Consider the following 25,270-nt stretch of genomic DNA (forward strand, 5'->3'; position numbering starts at 1 on the left):
GATTTGACCAAGTTAAAATTAACCTTGGCCCTGCCAGGCTCCCGACCCCACACTCCTTCTTCTGCATCGCTTGTCCCAGAGCTAGAACTCTAGAGATTTGCTCCAAGGGGGTGCCTTCCCTCTCCAGATTCCCGTTTCCCCGTCTGTGAAGCGGACCTGATAACTGTTTCTAACTCATAGACTCATTCTGAGGAATAAATGGAATGATATATAATAATACTGTGGCTCAGCATCTTATGCACAGGAAACCCTCAAAAACACCAGCCTTTACCATAAACATTCTCATTATTATCCAGGGAGAAGAAAGCGTGCAGTGTTCCATGCAGAAAGAAAATGAGCACATTATAGCAATAAAAAATAAATTTATTGGATGACTAAAGAAAAACAAAAGATGAGAAGGACTAAGAATGAGTCTGCAGGATGAGGAAATTGGTTCAGTGATGATGCAGGTGGAAAACGTTGGAAGGAACATTGGTAGGAGAGAAAATGGAGGGCAAGAGACATGGTACCCAGACAGGGAGACCAGATCAAGAAGTTGCTAGCTCGAGAGGGGATTCGAACACTAGGAGCATGGCATAAGCCAGCCCCCAGCCCTTGCTTCTGGTGGCTTACTCCCGAAGCCAGCAGAGACACAGTAGAGGAAAGTGAGGACTAGTGTAGTAGGGAAGGAGGGAAGCCACAAATGGTGCTTTTTCATTCCAAAGGAATCATGCACATATTTGTAGCTTTTAAACAATCATGGGTATTCCTAACCTCCTTCATGAAAGATCCAAGGCGGGAAGAAACTTTCACACTATTCATAGGGCTGATAGGAATATATATAAATGAGACAATGTACAAAAATGAAAACATATGTTTGAATTGTCTTTGTAGATTTTTTTTCCTTCGGCTTCTTATTTCTCACCCATAGTGGAAGCTCCTTAAAAAACAATTCAAATATATCTGGGGATTCATTTAGTCGACAAATATTTATTGAGCATGTCCTACATGCTGGGACCCACAGAGGTTCTTTTCTACCTCTGGGAACTTACATTTTGGGGGGAAATGTGTGGTAAACAGCAAACATGATAAAAAGTCAATCACAAGGAACCCTGGAAAACAAGCACTACGTGAACAGGAAGCCAGCAGGGAAAGGGGGAGCAGGGGGCCCTGGGGGGAGGAGGACTGGTTGCAGCATTCAGGAGAAGCACTGAAGGTGGACTATTGTTGGGAGAAAGTGAGATGTGGGCCAACGGGTGAGATGGGTGAGCCTGTGGACAGAGCCTCCGTGGGTGCCAGAGGGGTCTTGTTGCTGAAGAAGGCCTCACCTATGTGACCTGCCCCAGAGAGCCCCACAGGGAGCCCAAGGTGCCAGGAGAGTCCCAGATGAGGACAGATCATGTGGACTTACAAGAGATCCGAAGGCCATGGCGGTCACTATGAGGTGTCAACTGAGTGCCGGCTGTTCAAGTTTGCAAGCCCAGTTCCTGCCCCCACCTGCAGCTCCACGCCCCACCAATGCACCAATGCATACCCCACGTTCTGCGCTGCTGCCCAACTGAACTGCCAGCACCTTCCCCATGTTTTGCTGCTTCCTGCCTCTAGGTCGTGCCAGCACTCCTCCCTCCGACTGCAACACCTTCCCATTCTTCCTCCACCAGGCATATCGCTACAGGGCTCCCAAGTTTCCTTTTCTGGGTCACGGTCCATGTCCACAACCTCCCCAAACAGATGCATTTCACTCCCTGGTGCCTTTTCCAGAACACTTGTCATTCAGTGTCACAGGTTTTGGTTAGATGCCCGTGAGCATCTCTGCTAGCGCCACGGCCCAGGGCAGGAGGTACTTGTGCCCAGGTAAGGAAGGAAGAGTGAATAAATGAATGAAATGGAATGAGAAAGGCATGAGGGCATGTGGGAAGGAAATCAGGGCATGGTCACATAAAAACGTCACAGCTGACATTTCAACAACAATAAACAAAATAAACACCTAATCAAGTGGAATGTTTCTTTCTTTTTAGTCTTAGGCTGTTTCTGCAACATTGAAATTAGTATTGCGCAGCAAATTTCTGGGTATTTCTGAGTATTTCTCGGTAAAAACTAAAACAGAACTCACTTGTATGATCATAGCACTTTAAGGAGCATTGTCAGGGACCCATCTGCTGGTAATTTATCTCATTAATAGCTTACAGCAACGTGCTTGTTCTGTGTCAAGCCCCGATGGGTACACTTCATGTACGTTAACTCATACTATTACTATCCTCCTTTTACACAGACCATTATTACTCCCTTTTGACACATGAAAAAGCAGAAAGCACAACTAAGGAACCAGGCGGTGGTCTGTACCTGGGATTCTAGTGCCCGACACTGCACCATCACTAGGAAGCATCATGGCCCCAGCATGAAAACATATCCTCACCTGTCCGTCCTGTCCCTAGTTAACCCTCAGGGGTTCAGTGAGCCGGAGCCCGGCCTCCACAGGATGGCAAAAGCTCTTGTATGGATCTTGCTGTTTCTGTTTTATAACCTCATTCTGTAAGGTTTCACATTATGCATGGTGGAAATGTATTTACGGAGGAAATTCTCCAAGATTAACTTTGGGGGCAGGGAGGAAAGGAGCCTGCTCTTGGTTTCCCACATCACAGCCTGCAGTTATCATTATTTATAGCAAAGTCTGAAGAGCCTCAGGAGAGAACAGGGACAACCCAGGGTGACAGGCAGCCTCCAAATGGTCTCCAGTAATCGCCATCTCCTGGTTGTCACACCAGGATGTCCTCCCCTGCTCTTGAATATGGTCTGGAACTAATGACTCATTTCCGGCGAATAGAAACTGTAGAAGTATCGCGATACTGCGTGGCAGCTTCTAAACTGAGTGTTCCTCTGCCTCTCCCCTTGTTCGCTGTCAAGGAAGCCAGCTGCACTGTTATGAGTTGTCCCAGGGAGAGGTATATGGCAGGGGACTGTAGTCGCTAGCCAGTAGCTAGCCCTCACCAGCGAACAGCCACAAGAGTTCACTTGGAAGCAGCTCCACAGTCAGGAGCCTCACCACCCCTTTGGCGGCAGCCCTGTGGGATAGCCTGTGCCAGAGGTGGCCTGCCACCAGCCCCCCAAGCCACACCTGGCTTCCTAACTCCCAGAAACTCAGTGTGTTGCTTTAAGCAGCTAAACAGTTCGGTAATTTATACGCAGCAATAGACATCCAAACTTCAAAACAAAACAAAACAAAAATAAGCCACTTGTAAAAACCCAACTTCATTTATTTTTGCCTGAAATTATCCCATTTGACTGATGACAGTAGCCCAACTGCTGAATTCCCTACTTTACTTTTTATGTATAAAATTGCTACCCAAGAGCTCCCCCAAGCTGATGGGGACTTCAAATGACATTTCTAGGGGAGTTATCCCCATCAAGGGCAAAAATATGCCTTTGAACTTGTCGATAAAACATATTTGAGCTAGAAAAGCCTTAGAAGGCAAATAGCAATGGTTCCTTTATCAAGCATGATGCTGTCTTTGTTCAGGAGCATTTATTACTCTTCCTGAGGAGCTCCCTTACTCTACTGCATAGCGTTCCCAGATACCCAACACCTCTCACTCTCAGGTCACCTGGACCTCTGCCCTCTGCCTCAAAATTTTGACTATTGACAGTACAGTTTTTTGAAATGCACACCAAGTTGTTCAAAGGAGAAAGATTCTCTGTTCTGGTAAATAACACACTGTCGTTTCCACGATTCCTACCTGGTTTTAACCCCCCGGAATCATGTGGAAACCTCTCCAAAGGGATGACAACAGTTGACAAGAATTTCCCAAACAAAAGAACTTGCCAAGCCTAGAGAGTTCACAATTACAAAATGAATCAACAAGTTATCAAGTGGAGTGCTTTATAAACATTAATATCATCATCTGAAATGTAAACAATTGACCTCGCCTCATTAACAAACTTCATTTTCTAAAGATAAAAGCTGGCAAAAACTCTCCAAGAAGGAAATGATTTGACTTTGACAACTTAGTTTACCAAAATAGAAAGCGGAAATCTCTTGCAAGTATGAAATTGTTTAGATGGTCATGTAACATTTATAAAAATACTTGATTGTAGTTTGTGTACAGATCTCTGACTTACAGTGGGGTTACACCCCAGTAAAACCAAAGTACGCTGAAAATAACCCAAGTCGAAAATGCATTGAATACACCTAACCTACTGAATGAGTATCATAGCTCAGCCTAACCTGCCTTAAATGTATGCAGGGTGCTACAGTTGAGCAAATCATCTGACACAAAGCGGATTGTATAACCATGTGTGGACTCATTCATGTAACTGACTGACTTCCATACTGAAAGTGACAAACACAATGGCTGTATGGATACAGAATGGTAAGAATGTAACCCTCCCGCTTGCTCACTCAGGAGGGCTGGGAGCAGCCGCTGCTGCCCAGCATCATGGGAGAACACTGCACTGCAGGTTGTGAGCCCAGGAAGAGATCCAAATTCCAAATTAAAAAAAAAAAAAAAAAGCTTTCTATTGAATGCATATTGCTTTTACTACCCTCATAAAGTCTAAAAATCGCTAAGTCCAATCATTGTCAAGCCAAGACCGTCTGTATAATAATTTCCCCATCATTACAATAAGATCATGGAGAAGTTTACGAACACTTTAATTTGCCTTTCCATAATAGTTGGAGGCAATAATTTTAGATTATGTTATTAAAGGTAAGTGCTCTCAGAGCTGAATTTTTAGCCAGATGTGATCTCCTATCTCCATACCCTTTAGCAAGGCCAAACAACATCTCACTATTAATGGCCTGGGAGACGATTCCTTAAATGTTTCGACTCTCCATTTCAACTAAGTACATTCTAAATGCTCTTTAAGGCCTCCAGAAGCTTTGTTTATTTTAACAGTTGCCAGAGGAGTAGATACACAGTACTCAGAATAAGCAACTTCAATATCAAGTGACAAACTGTTCTGTCAATTCGGTGAGTCCAAAAGTTTTTGTTCTTTCATACTTTTAATATTTTTTCTTCTTGACTCTGAAGCAATCAGTTGTTTTTAAAAGGATGTTCTCTCGGAATCCTGTTTTTTGTTCGTTTTTTTTTTTTTAAATGACAAGAGAATCAATTGCAAATATTTATCATGATGTAAGAAAAAAAATTAAACAATGGTAGATGTTCCCTAAGGAAAACTCTCAAAGAAATGAGAGACAGGAAAAAGGCTGTTCGGTCCCCTGATTCATTGCCTATTTGTGTAGAATTCTTTTCCCCATTATACACTCCTGTGGTTTACATCCGGTTAAAGTTACAAATGTCTGAGTAAGTGGCGCTTTAGAACTGACAGTCAAGACCCAGTGCCCTGAGCTCTTCCCGTTTCCTTTATGTCTGACCTCCACATGGATGAGAGGTCTTGTCCCAGTAGCTTCCTTCGGGAAGTTACAGAAGTAATTTCATCAAGAAGGATGCTAGCAGAAAGTTTCTTCCACAATAGCGCATAAAAGCCAAGACATAGTCTTGCACACTTATTTTTTCAGGCTTTTATCAGGTAACACCTGCATTATATTCTTTGTGCATGGCCTAGGAACGTTCATACATTTGTGCTACAAAAAGCTAATAGAAATAATTTTCAAAGAAGGAACTATGTTAACCCATTGGGGGAAAGTCCCTATATTTTAACATTACATGTTGACCCAGAGATGTATGAATGGTGACTTTGGTGCTAGGAGTTTGTCAGTATAACACTGACTCTGTCAGTCGTGTATTTCTCACACTTCGAGAAATAGAAGTATCCCACCACAAAAAAGAAATAGTGATGATGTGACACGACGGAGGTGTTAGCTATACCGATGCGGGAAACAAAGGCAGAAGAAAAGTTATTAAAAGTTATTAAATTTAAAGTTATTAAAAGTAATTAAAAGTTATTAAATTTCCTTACTACCTAGAGCCACTGACAAGTCCTTGAAAGAGGCAAAGCGAGAGTCCTCTAGGGACTCAACTGCTTCCACCATAATACTTTGCTAAGGGCAAAAGGCAATCCTTGCCTGACCGCCCCTCCCACCCAACCAGGATCCTGTGAGTCTACTTTAACATATAAAAATTCCTTTGGAAACTTCATCTCAAGCCTCCAAGATACATGCTGGCAATCATTCCCAAGCATATGGCCCACGGATATACTTCTGAAGGGTCTCATGACTAAGGTTTTATTAGATGGTAATAAATGACATTTCCCAACAACAGCTAGCCAGCCCCTCAAGGTCCTCATAGAAGCTCTTTTGCCCATGGGTCCTGTCCCCGTGATTTAATAAACCACCATTTTGCACCAAAGACATCTCAAGAATTCCTTCTTGGTGGTCAGCTCCAGACTCTACCCCACTGAATCTCACTTATATTCTAAAACTTCATCAATAATCACAGTGGTCTTCATTTTGCAATATATATCAAAGCAACGCACTATATACCTTAAACCTACACAATGTTTTATGTCAATGATATCTCAGAAAAATGGGAAAAGAAGAGAAATATGATATTGTACATTAATTGCATTAAAGAAATTGGTTAAAAGAATGTAAATTTAGAATAAAGCATCAAGGACAGTAAGACTTTTATAAGGTAATGGATGGCAAGGTCTTAGAACCCAATTGTAGCAGAAAATCATAACCATTGCTAAAATCATAACCATTGCTAAAATTTCTAAGCCAGTTTAAGGAAAAATCAGATGAAAGCATCTTATTCATAAAGGATAGAAGACTTTGGTCTGAGTTTTCTACTTATGCAAAATAACCGGGAGTATTATCTGTAAAATATGAGTTGAACCAGGAGTCACTAAAATCTTAGTTGGTTTTTTTGGGGGGGGGGGCTATGAATTTAAACAGGTATTGCCTTTTAAATTCTTATGAAAAGGAGTGATTCTGTTTTCTGTTTTAATTATTTGAATACACATCAACAAATATTACTAATCATATTAACAGTTTAAATGAGTTTTCTAAACTCATCCTGACTGATTGTACAGTTTGCATAAGACAAATGAAAGAATATGGTGCTTTTTTCCCTCTTTTATAAATTTTTTATATGTTATTCACCGTTTCATAAGTTTCCCCACAGAAATTTGTCATATTTAAACTGCAGATCCTTCTGCTCGAGCTTGACCTTGCTAATGCTAAGAAACTCCCTGGGATCCAAGAGAATAATAGCACAGATCATCTCCTGTGATTGCAAATGAGAAAACAAAGCTTTTATGCTAACAGTTCCTTAAGCTATCTGAAAAATTATATTAGGAATTAGATCTATTGCATTAGGAGTACAAGAGCCTTGCATTTAAATCCACAGTTCCTCAGATTAGCCAAATAAAACTTGCCCACATTAGGGTGGGCGGGTGAATGCTGACAGAGGTCAGACTTTGCAACTGTTGATTCACCCACTCATTTTAGTAGCTTTTTTTTTAAATCTATGGAAGAGGAGAGTCAGTGTTTGCAGACTGGGAGACCTAGAGTGAAGATGAGGCTAGATTCATGTCACTGTGTTTACTGATTTAGAAATCATTCCTCTCCTTCGTACTCACATTTATTCTCCGGGGAGGAATGTACCTTTTAACTCAGTCTTAATTCACTTCTGTGTAACTGAACAATTTACAAAGCTAGGGGTCATTATACCTCTCCGGCAGTCTTTTACTAGCAGAATATAGACCCTCTTTTTTAAGTTTTCAAATTATTGATCACAATGAACCCTTAGCCTGTAAAAAAGATTAATTGTGAGAATTGAAATATTTATTTTCCTCAGTTAAAACATTATTCTTAAAGAGAGCTGATTGTCATTCATGTTTAATTTATACTCACTTTTCAGTTCCAGCTTTTGACTTTTAATTAACTCTGCCTTCATGAATTCGATCTTACTTATTTTTGATGAATGCTACTTTTCTGTAATTTTCCCACAGGTTAACTTCTCTTCCTAAAATTTATAAATTCTACTATATGACAAATTCACTATAGCAGGGTTTTTACATCACTGGTTCCCTGAAAAATCTCAGAGAAGTGCTTAGGACCCTAACCATAAAGCAAAGCTCCTTACTCAACTTTTGCTTACTTAGACTTGATAATCTCCAATCTTTCGCAAGACCTTTACAGACTCATGGAGACTTCAGATTTAGAAACTCACTCTCCACCGTGTGGGTGTCAGTATCTCTAAACTATTAGGTTGAACCACTGAACTAGACAGGTCATAAATATTTAAATAGTAGCAAGTTCATAAGAGTCAAACTGTGTTATAAATGAAAAATAAACATCACTTCCATTTCAGAAATAAGAGAATCAACCACAATGCCATCCTACCTGTAAGCAACTTGTGACAGCAGCTATGGAAAGGCGGGGTGGGGAGAGGGTGGGACAGCCAGGACAGAAACACGGATGGGTACAAGTATAAATGTAGACTTTGTGTAAGCGGCAATGGCTTTTTAATAACAGGAGTGATTTATTGCCTGCCGCACGTTCCTTCTTTGAAGGACTTCATGAACTGAATTTTGTGTGTAGGCTTCCCCTGTAGCTTGCAGAATATTCCCCATTATTCTTGGCAGCATCCTTCGTGGTCTGACATGCACACTAGCACAAGAAGAAATCAATGCAGTTTGCTAAAGTCAAGTTTCTTCCGTCTTCAGCATACAATGCTGCTTGGTGCTATGCTTTGTTCAACAACGATTATGGCTCAAAACTGATGAAAAATGACCATTTTTATCTTGACAAATTTACTTGAACATCCTGCCTGCTTCTTCCTGGGAACGCCCTCTTCCCTGCCATCTATAGGCCTATTGTTATTGGCTTCCAAGTATTTCTGGTGCCAGAGAAGTAGTAGACACAACTTTCATGGCATGAATTCAGCCCTTGACTGTGTCTGGGCTTTATGCTTATGACACCACACTAATGAGGAACAGCTTCTGACCACAGTGTCAGATCCTCACTCCCAGAACAATATCCAAAATAGCAATGAACTGGACTAATGCCTCAAGATTAGCCACTTCTGCCAAATCTCTTTGTTCTAACCGCAGAACTTTTGACCTTGGATTTAGTCCCTTCTTTATCACTTCAAATGCTGATTGCACACAAAATCTGTCTCTGAGAATGGAGTGGGTACAAAAGAATCCTTGTGGTGAACAAACCAGAGATGTTTGGGCTTGCCCACCCAACCACATCCCACTCCACAGACGGCCTTGGCCTTTCCTGCTCTCTTCCTTACTACCCTTCTTTTCAGTATCTATGTACATTCTCCTGCCTTATCAAATTAAGGTACTTTAAAAATTGTTCACAGGGTGCTCTATTTGGAGATGAGAGTAACAATTCTGGTAATGTGTTTAAGCTTACTCCGGGTGTTTTCATTGGCTCACAACCTTGACCTTTTAACGCGCTTGATTTTTGGTCAGTAGATACAGAAGTCTTGGACCTCCTATATTTCCAGGAATAAGATGACATTTATTCTTCCTAATCCATCATTATGCCTTGTATTTACTAGAGGATCCATAACGGGTCGGAACTTTCCCCAGTGCCCCCCCAAGGTGAGACTGGGTAGAATGGTCTATCTCCAAAGGGCAGGGGTATATCATGAGCCACTGTGAAGCTAAGCTCCATGGTTCATAACAAAATTCTACAAAATTCTGGTTACCTCTACAAATGCCTTGACTAAGTCACTTGGTAATATTTCATGGGGAAACAGGGAGGCTGCAGAACCCTGCCACTATTGGCCTATCTCTTGGAAAAGCTCTAGCAACAATGAACTTCCCTAAACAAACCTCTGTTCTAGCCAGAGGCCCCAATTAGCCATTCCCTAAATATGCATATCACCAGGCCCTAGGCCACCTTCGAACATGGGCTCTTTCCAATTCATTACTCTATTTCCAGTTTCTATCCCAAAACACAATATGGATTAAGTAAGTATTTACTGAGTGAGTAAATAAATGCCTGCCTCTTTCTTTGCCAGCTTGTTAATACCTCTGCCCAATAGTGTATTCGAAATTCCTAAGCACCCTTTCACCTAGCTCAGATGTTTGTCTCCTCCCAGAGAATGGCCTAATTATCCCATTAAAAAAGTAAACTTTTCCAAATAAAAAAGCATATATGTCTGGCCATAAGGGGATAATTCAATAAGGATTGTCAGTCACACCATGCAGCTCTGTGCAATAGTCACGAAGAATGATTTTTGCACGTGTGAATGAACATTAAAAGATGTTCATAATACACATGGTTAAAAAAAAGGTTATAAAACTGTATAGAATAGGACAGGTCTAAGAGGTAGATATTAACAATATCCCCCACTTTCAGGAAACTAAGGCTCTGAAATGATATGTAACTTGTCCATGGTCAAGGTGAAATTTGGACTTAATTCCACTCAGGGATCCTTCACCAAGGACGACTCCAGCATCTGTACTCTGCCCTACTGCACTCTGCTACCCCTACTACACATTGAGAACATCTATAGGAATATATCAGACTACTACCGGGGGTCGCGTCTGAGAAAAGACATTGAAGGAGGGAGAACACTGTCTTTTTATCTTACTATGTTAAAGTTCCCTGTTATATGTGTATTTTGTATTTTAAAATAAAATCAAATCTAAGATAAAGTAATCTCTTCCATCTCTGCATACTCACAACATTTGGCTTTCTCACTCTTATGCCTTGACTACATAGATCCTGGTAGAATTTTCCTGTGTAAACATATTACTTTCTTGATTAAGCCCCTTAAAAGTAGGGCTTGGCTATCATTGTGTCTTTGGAAACCTAGTATAATACCTCACACATTATAAGCACACGATGACTGTGCAGAATGAATACAGAGATGAAAGGTTGAACTCCCACTGCCCTTAAGAACAGAAGGGTCGGAGAAGAGCTATTATAACTGACTATGGTGTAAATGTTCACCAGCTTTCACTAGATAGATCATTCTGCAACACTCCATCTGACTGACATAATGACATGGCTACAAAAACATCAAAAATGAATGAGATGGAAGTGTCTGTTGGGAAAAAAAAATGAGGGGAGGGTAATAATTTTCTCTCAGGCATCCAGGAAGAGGCAAGAAAAAAGAGTTTCTTTTCTTTTTAAGATTTTATTTATTTATTTGAGAGACAGAGAGAGACAGAGTGAGAGAACATGAGAGGGGAGGTCAGAGTGAGAAGCAGACTCCCCATGGAGCTGGGAGTCCGATGTGGGACTCAATTCCAGGACTCCGGGATCATGACCTGAGCTGAAGGCAGTTGCTTAACCAACTGAGCCACACAGGCACCCAAGAAAGAAGAGTTTCTTAAACCTTGAACCTTTTCTGTCACAAAGAAGTGAAGCTCCAGGGAGCTTCTGTGGGAAGAAAAAGGTGTGTGAAGTTAAACTCCAAGTCTTAAGCATTATTTCTCACAAAGGGATTCAGTGAAAATCCTACTTCATCACAAGAAGCTCTATGAAATTTTAGTCAGCTCTCCAAGACGGAAAAACATTTATTAACCTCATAAAAAGGTTAATAAAGTGGGGAGAAGGGGCTTTCCACTGTCCATCTTTAACAAACATTCCCTGAACCTCATAACCTGACTCCTAACTAGTGACAACCAGAAGAAAAAGTCAAAATATTAATCCCAGTAGAGCTGCATTAAGCAAACCCATTAATATCCCAAGCCTCAGCTTCCCTTTATGAAAAAAGAAACTCTATCAGGTATAATTTTTTTAATGTTACTAGGGGCTAGTTCAACTAGAAACGCTCAAATAACCCATGGCATGAATCACAAGGAGCTGTCCCGGGACCACTTCTCTGCTAGCGAGCCTGAGTTCCCAGCTGGACAGCGCCTACAGGGGGTGGTCTGAGTGAGGCTTAGAGGTCCATCTTGGGAGCTGGAGGAGAAACATGGGAGCAGGAGTGTTGAGAACAAAACATTTCCAGTCAACACAAAAGCAAACACACCCTTCAGGGCCTACCTCGAGGTTTTCTTCCTTTTCTTTTTCAGTTAATGGGTGGGAACCTTGTAAACCTAAACTTACATGATTTGGGCTGAATCACACAATGGCCAACAAGACCCCCAACACCAGTAAGTACTAGCATAGTAAATCAACTAAACCTTCATAGTAATAAAATAAGCTGGAGGTCAAGGCCAGGGACACAGAGGTCATGAGTTGTCATTGTCTTCTAGTTGAATGTACACCATCCTAACATTGCTCTGTATTTTTAAGCTGACTAGCCTTTCTTTGGCACAAATGAATCTTGAAGAACAACTCATTCTTCTCACTTTTGTCTCACACAAAGATCAGATTGGTGGGTGTTTTCTCAGCTATCATCTGGAACCTGTTAATTTTTGCAGCAGATTGCCTAAAAATACAACCTGGAGAATAATGGAAAGCAAACTCCCACTTTCTCTTACTCATTTTCTTCAGACATATAACCTGCAGTCCCCAAATTCCTCTTCCCAGGGCCTCTTCAGACTGCAATTAAGTGGGAGGGGGGGATTTCAATGGAGAAAGGGCACAATTTGGTTCCAGCAAATTATACCAAACCCATATACTAGTATGTAGGAATGTAGAAACACACCAGACTGAATCAATCTGGAGCTTTCTATGAATCAGAGATAACACTTTCTGGCACAGAAGTCATGGTCACTAGAGCGGCCATTACTTCCTTCATTTTGCAGAACTCATTCACGGTGAGTCCAGCAAGCCGCTCCACCTGCCAGCCCCCACCATTCACAGCCTGAGGGTCTAGCCCACACCCCTCTTTTTCCTTCCTGTTCATTCCTAACCAGCAGCTAGTATAGGACAGTCTTCTCACTCAGGCAAATCTGAATGTGATCAGTTTACAGATGAAGACCATCAGGCAGACAGATGTATATGTTTTAACTTTATTTCATGTCTAGCTACTCTAAAAAGCTGATTTGTTGTGTTTTATTACAAGATGGAGGTATTTGTATTCAATTAGTGGCAGGACCAGAGTCTCTTAGAAGGAGTATTTGTGTGGATGTTTTGTGTGATAGATTCTTGGGGTAGAATAAGAGATCCTGAGGAGTCCAGGTAAGGTCACAAATGCTCTGTTAGAGAGGATGATGCTGTCTGGGCTTCAAAAGTGGAGAGTAAGTAGAGCAAGAACATTGATCATGGAGACGAAGCCAGATATGTAAGTTCTGCAGGACATGGCATGGCCTCCTTCTGGGACATGGGGAACTCATGGAAGGCTTGGTGCAAGTGTGAAAGGATTGTTCTTTGCATCCAAATTGACATGAGGTAGAACTGACACAGGCCGCAGACCCAGAAAGCTCCGAGGCAGAAGGGCTTGGGGAGTTTTGCAGAAATCATCCTCAGAGTTCTCACAGGCCAAGCAACTGGGGCTCAGGGGACAGGAAAGCTCCACATGACAGCCATTGTAGATGCACTTGCTACCGAAACAACCAGTCTACGTCATCCATTTTGATTAAAAAACCAATCAGTTCAATTAGGAGAAAGAAGTAGAAAAGGGAACCCCAGTTATCGGATATCCAACAGAATTAATTTTTCTCTTTATAACACTTGGTTGAATCAATCAAATTTTAAAGAGCATTTGTCAGGTTCTAGGAAAATAACTTGCTTGTGCTGTTCAGGTTACCAAGGCTTTATCTCATTTGAGATAAAGTCTACAGTCCTGTGAAGTAGGGATTGTCCTCAACCCTTTACAAAGGGCACATATCACTCAAGGACTAGGATGTAGAACTGGAACTCAAAGCGTGGATTCCAGAAGCTCTCCTTCATTCGCACTGGCCATCCATTGCCACAGAGACACAACCACAGGGGGTTTGTCCTGCAGACTTCCTCCTTTCTCATCGCTCCCCCTGGAACACACAGGGTTTGGGTTTGGCTCCCCATGCGACTGAATTTTACTTACCCTTAGAAGCTGCAATCCTACTTTTTTGACTCTTTTATCCAATGAGAACTCAATTCTAATGATCTGAGATGGTGGAAACCCCACTCGACATGATGCTGCCAGCAAATGTGAGCTTCCCCCTTGCCACTTGCAAGAAACTAAGTCTGAGATAGAATGGAATGGAACGCAAGGCTCCCAGCAACATCTTCCTAAGATACAAATGTGATCATGTCCCTCCTTTGTCTGCAACTAGCTGTGGGAGAATGGCACTAAAAACAATTATTATTTTTTTTAGTTTGTTTGTTTTGTTTTGTTTGTTTTTACAGATAGAGATACAGCAAGAGAGGGACAAGCAGGGGGAATGGGAGAGGAAGAAGCAGACTCCCCACTGAGCAGGGAGCCTGATGTGGTACTCAATCCCAGGACCTAAGCCAAAGGCAGATGCTTAAGGACTGAGCCACCCAGGTGCTCCACTAATAACAATTATTAGTCATATGCATATTGTATCATCTATTTTGTCCTTACGATAGAGACTCAACATCATCTGGCTCTTTGCTTTGTCCGTTTCCCCCAGAATGAGGCTGCCCCATAGCATTTGCTAAGTGAATGAGTCGAGGACAGAAGGGACCCCTGCATGAAGATATTTTTTATCTTCCCAAAGCCCCACATGGCACTGTCATTTTTATTTTAAAGATGAACACAATGTGACTCTGAAAGGATGCGTGTTGGTAGCTGGAAAACAACAGGATAAGAATCAAAACCAGATCAATCCCTCCATTTCAGACTTCTGCTTCCTTCCACTGACACCCCTCCTCAGTAGTCCACACTCTCTAAAATCTGGACAACCCCTCTCAGCCTCAGGCCTCATCACACCACAAACTCCAGTCACCTACTTGCTTTTCCTGAAGTATTCAAAAATTTTCGTTCCTCCTTTCCTTCTGATGGGCTATCCGATTTCCCGGAAAGTCCCTCCACTTCCTTCCCCTTCAAATGCATCTGGTGAAACCAGCTCTAACACTGCGCGCTGGCCGAACTTCACCCCAGCCTCCCACATGCGCACCCTGACTTAGAGGGTTCCTACACACATCTTTTACTCTTGAAACTGTTTACTGATCATTAACACTCTTAGGTTGATACATTGTGCATCTCTGACCCTTCCTTCTTCCTGAGCCCCTCTTCCATTCTCTATTAAAGCCCTGGCCTAGATGGTAATGGGAAGCTAAATATGGAACAAAATACATCACTACGAAAATACAGGAAATTTTTAAAAATCTTACTTGAATTATAATGCTTACTGGAATACACACACATACACACACACACACACACACACACACACACACACAAATACTGCTTTGAGAAGGAAGGAAGAAAGGAAAGGGGAGGGGAGGGGCCGGAGAGGGCGAGCAAGAGAGAGGAAATGCATACTTTCCATAATGAAAATCCTAATGAGCACATGTGGTGATTGGAGCCCTGGGAATTACCCAGGACGGAGACTAGAATGATCCTCTCACACTCCTAGCATCTAGTATAACGTTCTGGCATGGAGTGAGTGACAAATAAATATATGTTATATTGAACAGGATGAATAGGACTTACAAGAAAATAGTACTTATTATGATATACATATTTTTGAAAATTGAGAGTATGTCAATGGTGGGAAATGTTAAAATTACAAATAGCCATAAAAATGAAATTAATGTAAAGTTGACTTTTAAAAACATATCTTGCCTCTTCTAGTGACAAGAAAATTCAGTATGGAAGTGCTAATAAACAGGTTAATGAGATTGACAAGTGGGAAAAGTAAGTAAAAGGAAAAGTTATTATTATTAAATACCCAAACACTAAGAGCAAGTTTACAAATTTGCCAGTAATTGTTCTGAAGCGATAGATGTGAAAAACAGTCATCTGGTGAGAATGGACCCCTGCTTATAAAGCCAAGCTCTCTTATAATTTAAAAAAAAAATGATACAAATAAATAATTCAAGTTTTTTTAACTTTATTTTTTATTTTTATTTTTTGTTTTTAAAGATTTTATTTATTTATTTGACAGAGACACAGCAAGAGAGGGAACACAAGCAGGGGCAGAGAGAGAGAGAGAGAAGCAGGCTTCCCGTTGAGCAGGGCCCCCCCCCCCCCCCCCGCCAACCCCACCCATGAAGGGCTCGATCCCAGGACCCTGGGATCATAATCTGAGTGAAAGACAGACACCCAATGACTGAGCCACCCAGATGCCCCAAGTTTTTTCTTTTAAATGAGAAGAATTTTTTTTTTTAAGGTGAAGAAGCTGAAAGTGTCATATGTAAGAAAAAGAGGATTTTTGAGCCCAAATTGCACCTCAATGTCCGAGGTTTTTCTTCTCATGGAACAACGTTAAGTGGTGTGCGTTTTAGGATAAAAGTGAGTGCCAATCGGTGGCAGAAAATGGCCAAATCCTCAGCGTCCCTCTGGGCCCTGAGGCCTTCAGAGTGGACGCCTCAGCCCCTGACCAAACTACCCTCAGGGCAGGCAGAGGCCTATGTCTGCGCACAAGCACCTCTCCCCAAGCGATACTCTTGGTCGTCCTTCGTTCGAATGTAAACCCATTTATCTGACTCTAGACAATAAGAGTGTTTTTCCTCTGCAAATACGTAAGAACACGGTGCCTGAGCTCCAGGAGTTTACAGCCTCGATGGACAGTGACGAGAGAACAGCTTTATGCTCTGGGGCATTCTTTGAACGCTGAAGATTTGATTCCCCACTTTGTTTCTCTATCTCTTCACATCCCCTAAACACATCATACTCACTCTTCTGCCCTCTTTCCCCAACTTTTCACCACAAGAGCATAAAGCCCTCATGCCGGGGTTTCATTTGTGCTTCTGTCCAGCTACAGAAAGTCTTCATCGTTCTCCAAGGGGGGAGCACCCCTCCAGGGTCAGAGGCAAGGTGGCAATGGGAGGGCTCTGCGTGCCACCCGGGTGTGCTGGCTCCTTCTGCCTTTCCACCTCCCACCTTCTGAGCGGGCTCAGGACCTCAACCACAATAACCTGAGGGCAGCTCCCACTGCTGCTGCCTCTTTTCTGGTTTTCTTTCTCTTTTTACTGCTTTCTGTGTTTCCTTCTTAATCACTCAAGGGTCTCATTCAGTACGTCATCTCTTCAACACTGGATGCTGGTTCAAGCACTTCCTTGGCTGTGTTCCCATGAAGCCTCGTATGGACTCCTATGTGTAGGCAACACTTGAATTTTTGCTTTCAAGTCTTCCCTACCCACCCACCTACAAAACTAGAAGCACCTAAAGGCAGCAACTATGTTCCTGTATCCCTGGGGACTTGACACGGATAAAGGTCCTGAAACCAATATATGGGATCAGAATTTAAAGACAATTAGAATAATGAAGAACTCTCACTTTGATGCTCTTGTAATCAGTGCTTGATTGCGGAAACCTAGATGAAATGAAGCCCTAGGACTACACACCTTGAAATTATAAATCTGGAACATTCTCTGTGACTGTCTATTCATTGGATTTCCACATTAAGGGAGACTTCTCCAGCTCTACAGAGCAGAAATAAGAAACGTTCATGGGAGAATGTTTAAAGCTCCTGGCCAACTGAGAGAACTGTATTGCTTGGTTCTGCTATGTTCTAATTTTCTTTATTCTTCAAGCCCTCGTATAATCAATTGATTGATTGCTTTCTTTATCTCCTGTACTACTTCCTAGCTACTAATAAAGAAGGCCATGTCAACCAAGGTCGTAGCAGAGCACAGATAGTACACTCAAATCAAGTCACTGAAGAAAGTATAAAGAAAGGGGCTATATTGAGTGGGTAGCCTGGGTTACAAAAAAGGTGCAAAGGATAGCAGAGGACCAGAGGACCATAAGGGGGGGAGGGGAGAACACTGTACCTGCACTCTCTCCTGCTGCCCTCCAATCCCTTGCCACTCATTGGCCAAGAGCAAGGGCAGAAAAGCAACTTAATATAGTCCATGCAGGGTAACCTCCCAGTGCCCGAGGGTGGCCTGTGCCTAGTGGAGTAAATGGAAAATTTCCAACACAGTAACTGATGCCCACTGAGACCTGCAAGTGCAGAGAAACATGGGAATTAGCCCATGCCCATGGGAATTAGCCAGGTAACTATACAAGCAGCATTTAGTTTTATTTTGTTATCAAAGAAACTGCTCTCCTGATACACTGTTTACAAATCAAGACAGAAATTATTAGTCTGCTCAGTGTTAATGATGCATGCACATGTGTGTATCCTCTGCACTGACCAGTGGTCCTTATGACTGGCCACATGTCAGAATATTCTGGGCGGTCCTATTCACACTCACTGAGTCCAAATCCCCAGGAGCAGTGCCTCAACAACCATATTTTTCCAAACTATTGGTAACCACCCCTGTAAACTCTCAGAACTTAATTCATCTTAATTCATCTTGATAACCCAATGCTTAACAGGATACTGGAGGATCTCCCTAGTAAGCCTTAAAACTTGTTGTTGGATCGAACTACAAGGGAATAACAATACACAATCAGGCACCTGCAATAGAAAAGACATAACTGAATTCACAAAACATTTCTTTTATCAGGAAATAAGAATCCAGGGCAGGGAAGACGGCTGAGGGCATCTGAATCATGGGCAGCCTCCATGACCTCCCAAGATGCCTTCCCATCCCAGGACTCTGGAAAAAAAAAAAAAAATGAAGAAAGGATATGCACACAAAGGCTAACTGCCCAAACTTAAAGTTCATTTTAAGACACAAGCTTATAGAACTGAATTTCAAGGGAAATGATAGGGGCAGCAGGAAGGGAGAACCATTATTTTTTTGAGGAGTAGTAACACTCTCTAGCATTCTGGAACACCAACTGTAGGTAAGCTAGGTACCCTGCCAAGTCCCCAAAAACGCCATCACAGAACTTTCTAATTGGTGCATGGTTTAGTGACCTGATAGCACAAGAATGTGGACAGGTGGAGGGTACATCTACCTCCTCAAATATTCTGTCAGTCAAGGAATGCTTCAGAGGTCCTCAACAGGAGGAGGAGATGCTCCTTTCTGTGTCTGCAGGGCCTGAGGCATGAGCAGTGTTTCAAGCACAGATCCTTCCAAGCTCAGGAGCATTTCCTGTCCTTGCCCTTCCCTGCCATCTCCATGTGGGCTCTGATAAAAATCCAGGCTACTTTAAGTCCTACAAAGAGAGCCTATTGATCTCATCAGCCATGGTCTCAAACAGGATCATAAAATCATGACAAAAGATGTCAAAACTTTTCCAATGCATTTTTTTATGATGGGAAAGAGACTTGCACCAAGAGTTCAATTTGAAATTCTGAAATGGGCATCAAGCTAATGATCAGCCAGGCAGAGCCTTTCTGAAAGGAAAAGGATAGGAAAGAAGAACAGGGGACCTAACAGTCCTGATGTCCAGATTCTGCTGGTTTGTGCCTCTTGTTCAGCTCAGCTTGCCAAGGTTTTTCTTTTCTATTGATTCTCCATTACAGAGCATCTGTAACGGTGCCTTTTCCTGGAACAGACTGCAGATGTCCCCTCTGACCTCTGATAAACTGGCTGCCAAATCTGGCCTACCAGATTAAGTGGCAAGGATGAAAGGGGGTGGGAGGAGGGGGGAGGTGGAGATTAAAAAACAAAAACAAAAACAAAAAACAACAGAGGGAAAACTAAGAATTTATATTTGGCTTTAAACTTAGAAATGGAAGTGAATGTACCAAATTCGACAATCTAATGGCTTGACGATATCCACCGGCTGGATTGGACCTGAAGGGATAGAGGCTCTGGAGAGGGGGGAGAAGGCAAGGGAAGTCAATTAGTTCTAGGCAAAGTGCCCAACAAGCAAGGTTAAAGTATAAATACAAGGCAAAAAATAGATGTGCAACCATTTTATCTTTCCAATCAGAGTTTCACAACCACATCCCTTACTTCCTTTAAGAGTCCGTGTGGGACACATTGTGCCTGTGAAAGATAGCACCATGCATTTCCACAGGGAAGACACATTTGTTAAGAAAGCCACGAACCTAGAGCTGCAGGGATCCCTATGTTAGCACACATAAAATGTCACCTCTCTAGCCTCTTTAAAATTAAACAGGAAATATTCCCTAATAAACTCACAGGTAGAGTGGAGACATTATAAGAATGGTAGGTTTTGAACACTGGCATTAATAAAGGATGCTTATCTTGAAAACACCCACTTAGAAACTAACAACACATTTGGCATGAAGGTTTCTGGTTCCGTTATCTCCTCTACGGTGGAAGGATAAGAAGACCACCTCTTTCGTGGATGACAGGGGAGGGGTTCAAGAAGATGTAAGCATGCCCAGGAAGGGCCACCCATCATGAGCACTATCAAAGTGTTTCTTTTGTTCATAATGCTGTTGCTGTTACTGGAATCTTCTAGCACTCAAGGTGTTGTCGGGGTAAAGATTTGTTAACCGCCGATCCTTGATCCATCTCGCAGAATCAGGGAGGGATAACCAGACACCAGCTTCTGGTTCAACGGCACCAGACAGGTCTCACCTGTCTGTCTGAATCAAACTCGGTTATGTCCAGGAGAAGTCCTCCGCCCACCTCAACACCCTTCCAAAGCAGAATGTGCCATCACCCAATTTAGCAAAGGGTACAAAAGTGGGTTTCCACTGCTATTAGTGAAACACAGCCAGTATTCCAATAAAAGACTCTTTGGAGCATGTGGCCAATGTGGTTTTTTGATGCAGACTTAATTTCACTGAGAGAGATGGCTAAAAAGTCAGCTATCAAGAGGTCACCTGTCAACTTGGCTATAAAATGAGATTTGAGGATAGAGATTCAGGGGGTATATTCTGCTCCAAGACCAAAAATGCATCTTTTCAAACATTACTGATAAGAGCAAAGAATTGGAAATAACAATAGGTTATAGTTCAATATAGTTAAAAATATTAAGGGAAGCCCAAATTATAGTATACTGTTCACCCATCTGAAATCATGTGAATGAGGAGCATTTGCCAAGTGACTGCTAGATAATTACAGCAAATCACCAAAAATGTACAGCATATGATTACATTTTATTAAGATATCATTCACAGTGATATCTAAATTTTTTTTTATAAATTCTGGGGTAAAAGAAGATTAAAAAATATAGTTGTGGTAGTCATTACTCAGTAGGAGAATACAACTGATTTGTATTCTGTTATTTACAGGTTTTAGCTTATTTTTATATTTTCTGGAAGTAATATAGATTATTTCTGTAACCAGGAAAAGAAGTTATTAATTTTAAGGTAATTTTAAAGAATTTTTTAATTCCCATGAAAAAACATAGACACTTTTTCTTTTTTAAATGACCAAGAATGAACTTAACTGGGCAGGGCAATCTGGATTCAACTTTGGATGCTGAAGAAATTTGAACAAAAAGAGTTTTATAAAACCAGGAAAGAGATTCACATGAAATTCAGTTTTTTTGCCTGTTAGGTGGAATCATTAGGGTTGGAAGTGAGAAAATTATGGTGCATGGAGCTCTTCTACCTGCCTTCGCCAACCTCACAGTACCCACATACCTATCTTTGGAGCAAGTAGCAGATCTGTACAATTTCTCTTGCCTTTCCCTGCCAAAACCTCTCCTCAGGAGGGGAAAAAAAAGGTTTAATTAAATGTGTCTAAGATGTTGCTTAAAGCATACCGTTCTCACTTACCCTAAGGCCTGACATGCCCAAGAACTTCTAATAGTGAGTGTTTGAAACCAGTTTCACTTTTTGGTTTCCAGAAGATTTTCAAACTAGAGAATGATTTCTGGAAACATTCTAAATGTGGTAGTTTTGCTTACCAGTGATACGTGGAAAAAATAATACGGAATTGGTTGTTAGGACGCCTAGTGGAAGCAATTATCTTTCCCCTTCCGTCTATAGGGTGCCCTGGAATTTCAAGAATGCAGGGTAGTCTGAATAAAGCAGGGTCACCATTTTGAGGCGATGGCCCCATCACCACGCAAGGTGGTTCTGGACCAATAGCCCCAACGGCAAACAAGGCTGATGCAGTACGAATATCCCCAAAGAGTCTTAAAATTACTTCATTTTAATGTACACAATTCAACGAACAAACACGATAACAAAATGTGTGTCTGTTTGTTTTTCATCTTTTTATGACTTCATGTCAATTCACCAAGAAGAAAACAAGCTTGTTCTGATGATGTAATTAGATGATTACGGTCAACTCAGGTTTGGACCACCAGATATTCTCTGCTACAAAAGTCTCTCTTTGCAGACTCTGGGTAGATGCCAAAAACCGGATTTCTCTTTGGTATCGCATCTATTCACTCAACATCTTAAACTACCTTAAAAGACACTTTAAAATTTTTAAATCCTTAGCATTTTAGGCTAAATAAAAGGTTTTCCTACTGTAAGTACCTTGAAGGTAAATAATGTATCTTGTTTGTTCCTCCCCATGCACTCAGCACCTGGCACAGAGCCTAGCGCATGCGCTGCGAACACTCAGTAAAGAAGTATCAAGGGACAGAATGTTAAACGTACAGCCGTGTAAGTCTAGTGGGTTTGATGGCTAAAGTAATTCAATGTTTCCACTCTGTTCAACCTTTCACCTGCATCTAATAGTTAACCCTCCCAAACCCCCAAACTCCAGGGGAAGCCATTTATCATTAAAATGTTATCACTGAGGGGCACCTGGGTGGCTCAGTCATTAAATGTCGGCCTTCAGCTCAGGTCATAATCCCAGGGTCCTGGGATCTGGGATCAAGCCTGGCATCAGGCTCCCTGCTCAGCAGGAAGCCTGCTTCTCCCTCTCCCACTCCCCCTGCTTGTGTTCCCTTTCTCGCTATCTCTCTCTCTGTCAAATAAATAAATAAAATCTTTTTAAAAAAATTAAAATTAAATTCAATTCAATGTTACCATTGAGGCCTCTATGGCAAAGTCACTTTTGTAAAGTCCCATGAAGAGAAAGTAGCTTTGACAGAGCTCAAACCCAGACCTCTAACTTCAAATAGCTGACTTTTCCAGCATTTTACAGTTTCCGAAGAAGTAAAGCAACTCCATTCTCTCAAACACCTACTGCCAGAATCCAGGAGGTCAGGCAGCGTAGGTACCTAGAGGGAGCAGCAGCATCTGCCCTGAAGCCATTAATTTCCACAGGTGCTCAGGCCCCCTGCCACTCACCCCCCCTCTGCCCCCCTTCCCCACCCCTCAAGCCTTCCTACTAACTCCTGCTGTTCTTTTGAACCTTTTAATAAAGTGAAGACATTCCTTCTCAATTTTCTGCACAGATTCTAAACAGGAAAGAAAAACAGGAGCTGAGTGAAGAGCTGATTATTCTACATAAATTATAAAATATCTTTAAACATGGCCTGGGACCATTTTCCAGTTCTCGTAAAAATGTCTCTTCTATGTAAACATTAGTCTGCAAATTTAGAAGCACTTAATAAAAATTTAAGGGAAGCACCTCAGGGATAGCCTGACTGAAAGCTGTCTCAGGAGCTCTGTCGGCTCGTCCTAGGAAGCTGAAAACCATCTACTGGAAAGGGGTCCAAGACGGGGTTAGCACACCACTGCCACCGAGGGGCCTCATCCTTGGGGGTAGGGAGGGGAGCCTGCTCTGGTCCCCACCCACTACCCGTGCTAGCCTCTCCAGGGGGGACTTCCCACTCAAGCCAAGACTCTACTGCTTATATTCTTCTGAATGGGAGGGAGATTCCAAAGTTTGCCACTTAACTGTTTTGCCATGTGGTTAAGTGAAAATGGCTGCTAACTGTGGAGACCTGTGGAAGAGTAGCCATTTCTCTTCCATCTGGAAAATCATGAATAAAAGCATACACCTAATCAGGACTTGGAGTTGAAATCTAGACATTGGCCTCTTTCCCTTTTCTTCTGAGGCCCAACGAGAAATAATAATAATAATAATATCCTCCTTCCTTGCCATGCAGGAGATACAAGCTACTTGCGAAGAAAAAAATGCCTTAACTCTGTGTTTTGGAATCATGGTGTGGTTGAACTCTGTGGCTTTCATTTGTAAATCAAGGAAATTGACACCCAGCCAGGGGAACCAACTTGTCCTAGGTCAGAGCTAACCCAGAACTCAGGTCCACATCAACCCAGCACTCTTAGTAATTCCATCCCGCAACTTTGCCACCCCTTCCATTTCTTTAATTAATTTAACAGTGGCCCAAGATATTTCTGAACAATACAGAACACACAACAAACTCATAGAACACTGGTGAAAATTACTGTATTCGGTCCAACCAAGAATCAAATGGGAGGGGGAAAGAAATAGGCATATCCTGTTTTGCAGTTAATAAAAGTTAGTAACCTCAACGTGAACTCCCTTTCATAGGATTCCTGGGTCCTAAATCAGGACATCAACCAATTTGGAAGATTTGATCTAAAGAGCCCTGAAATCCCCTGCAGCAGATTAGAGGAGAGACAGAAGTGAATTAGGCCCTTTTTCCTTTACTGGCCCCCATGACATCCAAAAATAATACTCTGGCCCAGCTGTTCTGTAAGGCCTTTGGTTTATTTGTAGTTAGTTGAAGTAGAAGACTATAAATTAAATTCAGATGCCATGAGGGAGAAATATCAATCCTTCCAAATTCAATATTGAAAAGCCTTTCTTGTTTCCGTGCTGAATGAAAGACTATAGGAGCCATGAAACCTTGACCCAGTACTCCGATTCCAGGATAAAAGGCCTAGAAAAAAGTGGAGTTATTCTGAAATGGTTCACATTCTCTAAACCAGCAAGCCAACTCCAGCCCCTTATTGCCATCCCCAGGGGTACCTGGGCAGCAGCAGATCTTCTGAGAGGCAACATGTTGGCTGGGCCACCGCCAGGCCCTGAGCCTTCCTGGCCCGTGGGCTGAGGGAGGCCGCCATGGCAGAGGGACCACAGTGAGACTGTCCACCAAAGAGACGCTGTGGGCCCCAGGCTTTGGGTTCCATATCCTGCTACCAAATACCATTTCATTGGCTTCTGTGATATTTGCTTGGCTTTTAATGCTGAAGCCTATCCGAAGGGGCAGTGGCCAATCTAGAAGCCTCAATTCTGAGTTCCAGACCTGCTTCTGCCCCTAGAGACGGGCAATCTGAGACACACACCTCACTGTTTCTGGGTTTCGACTGGCTCCTCCCTAAAATGAAGACGCTCTACTGCAGGCCATCTATGTGGCCATTTCTAGCTCTCTTCACAAGGATTTGAGGGAAACTGGAAGTAGACTACCTTGCAGACTTAACTTCTCCAATGGATGCTTTCTTTTCTGCATTTCATCCTCATCGCCAAACCCCACACTGCTCTTCTGTCATTCCAACAAAGTCTGTCCAGAAGCTGGGACAGAGAAAGACATTGGGAGAGAAGGAGGAACAGTGTGTCACCGCAGTAACTCGGGAAGAACAAACAAACGGGACAAGCCTTTCTCCTCCTGGGTTGCCTGCTGCCCACTGCCAGCAAAATTAGAAACTTGCTTTTCCCCACCCTCCACCCACCCCCCCTACCCCAGGAGATGAGAGCTAG

The 25,270-nt window shown here is 42.3% G+C and overlaps 1 protein-coding gene across 2 annotated transcripts in view; it reads right to left on the reverse strand.

The window, feature by feature from the left end:
• The window catches only part of PIEZO2 (piezo type mechanosensitive ion channel component 2), a 458,183-nt gene that overhangs the window by 374,384 nt on the left and 58,529 nt on the right, over positions 1 to 25,270 (reverse strand). The window lies entirely within an intron of this gene.

The sequence above is a fragment of the Lontra canadensis genome, unplaced genomic scaffold, assembly GCF_010015895.1.
Source record: "Lontra canadensis isolate GAN:19392208 unplaced genomic scaffold, GSC_riverotter_1.0 scaffold57, whole genome shotgun sequence".
In the NCBI taxonomy this organism is placed as follows: Eukaryota; Metazoa; Chordata; class Mammalia; order Carnivora; family Mustelidae; genus Lontra; species Lontra canadensis.